This window comes from Myotis lucifugus, unplaced genomic scaffold (genome assembly GCF_000147115.1).
Source record: "Myotis lucifugus unplaced genomic scaffold, Myoluc2.0 scaffold_56, whole genome shotgun sequence".
Classification (NCBI taxonomy): domain Eukaryota; kingdom Metazoa; phylum Chordata; class Mammalia; order Chiroptera; family Vespertilionidae; genus Myotis; species Myotis lucifugus.
In genome coordinates, this window is record NW_005871104.1 from 5,678,668 (window position 1) to 5,680,931 (window position 2,264).

Consider the following 2,264-nt stretch of genomic DNA (forward strand, 5'->3'; position numbering starts at 1 on the left):
TAGACTTAATATGTGTATATGAGAGTTACTTCTGCTTCTATGTTCAGGCAGTTATCAAGAGTGAGGGCATGGGAGTATGAAAGACTGTCCCAGAGAGGAGAAAGCAAACTTGCCAGGATGAGAACTCTAGGCAGTGTAAGTGCCCATTTGAAGTTTGTGGTCTAGAATTTAAACTGCAGTGGACTAGTCATTATACTGTGTGTCTTTTCCATTTAAATGTAGGTATTTATCTGTTTAGATATAGATAGAGACAAGGTAGATAATGAGATTCAATCTTTAAGGCATTTAGCCAGGCAAACACATCATAGGGCTAGTAAGTCAAGGTTACTGATGGGTTTTACAAGGAATGAGTTACATGATTGACCAGAGAGTCTGAGCTGGGTAAAGAGGCAAATATAGATAAGAGATTTGTGGTCAGTGATGCAAAATGGTGAGGTCAATGCACTGGAGACTCAGTTGGGGTCAAAATATTGTTAGGAAAACCAGATGATTAATCAAGTCAGAAGCATAGGAGTCAGTGATCAGAAAGAAAGATGCCTGAAGACTTTAGAGGTGATACAGTTACTGATAACAAAATCTAGGATGAGGTGGAGTAGAAGACAAGAACATTAGCGGAGATGCCGGGTGGCCGACGTGGAAGTTGCTGGCTAACTAGGCTTCCAAGGCACCGGGGATCCAGTAGAGTTGCTGAGGCCGAGGCCGGGGCCTGTCTCTGATGATCAACGAGGGCGGACAGGCGCTTCATCATGGGTGTTTTTTTCTCAAGTATATTTTCAAGTCTATTTGGAACCCGGGAAATGAGGATTTTAATTTTGGGATTAGATGGAGCAGGGAAAACTACAATTTTGTACAGATTACGGGTTGGAGAGGTTGTTACTACTATTTTTTATAATTGGATTTAATGTTGAGATGGTAACATACAAGAACCTTAAATGTCAAGTCTGTGATTTAGGAGGACAGAACAGTATCAGGCCACACTGGAGATGTTATTATCCAAACACAGATGCTGTCATTTATGTAGTAGACAGTTGTGGCCAAGATCGAATTGGCATTTCCAAATCAGAGTTAGTTGCCATGTTGGAGGAAGAAGAGCGGAGAAAAGCCATTTTGGTGGTGTTTGCAAATAAGCAGGACATGGAACAGGCTATGACTCCCTCAGAGATGATAAATTCACTTGGGTTACCTGCCTTGAAGGACCGAAAAGGGCAAATATTCAAAACTTCAGCAACCAAAGGCGCTGGCCTTGATGAGGCAATGGAATGGTTAGTTGAAGCGTTGAAGAGCAGACAATAATCCAATCACTTCTCCTCTTCTATGTCCCTTTGGAAATAGTTACATGTGCTTCACACTACTAAATGTTAGAGCTGTGTATGATTGTTGGCATATACTGAACTGACTACGCATTTGTTTTAATAAATCTAAAAAATAAGTATTTGGTTGGAAGGATAGCTCATCGTGATTGAACCAACTGACTGTCTGTATGATGTAAAATATTCCTTCCTTGCTTTATTGTATTATTAAGGTATATATTCTATTTGTGTGGAATTCTTAGTCAAATACAGTCCTATTAAAGAATGCACTCTTATTGAGGGGGAAAAACACATTTTTGAATGAGTGGTTGCAGATTGTTTGTATAAACACTAATAAATACCTTAGCTCAGATTTTTTTCCCTCTAAAATGAATTAAATTTTTCCAAAAATTAGACTCAATAGGATAGTAGGAACATAGTGTGAGTAATATAGCTTTCATTTGCTCAGTAACCACTTTATTTAAACTTTCATTTAAAAGCTTTTGGTTATAGGCATGAAGTTGAAATAATTATTTTGATAGTTAACTTCACTGATGTATCTGTAATTGTTATTTTATAGTACTTTGTAGTTGAAAAAATTCTATGTATATTGATACCTAGTCAATTTTTACAAGAACCCTGTGATGTAGATAGGACAGGTTGTAGTGTAATGTTTTCATTTTATGGATGTATCCAGTCTTAGGGTGATAGCTTGGCTTACCCAACTGCTAGTAAGCTGGGAGCTGGGTTCAAAGTGAGACTTCAGGGTCAGAAGCTTGTCCCATGAACTACACCATATGTAAGTTCAAATGATATAACTCCGACATAAAATTATGCTAACTGAAGTATACTGTACATTCAAAATAATGCCTGTAAATTTATCTGTCCATACTAGTAGAGGTAGTAAAAACAGTCCTAAATGGTTATATTTGATGAATTCACAACACATTAAAAAAATTCACATTGAAGGAAATA

At 37.5% G+C, this 2,264-nt stretch overlaps 1 pseudogene; it reads left to right on the forward strand.

Annotated features, from left to right (window-relative positions):
- The first annotated feature begins 745 nt into the window (after positions 1-745).
- LOC102422771 lies at positions 746-1,293 on the forward strand (annotated as a pseudogene).
- The last annotated feature ends 971 nt before the right edge of the window (positions 1,294-2,264 follow it).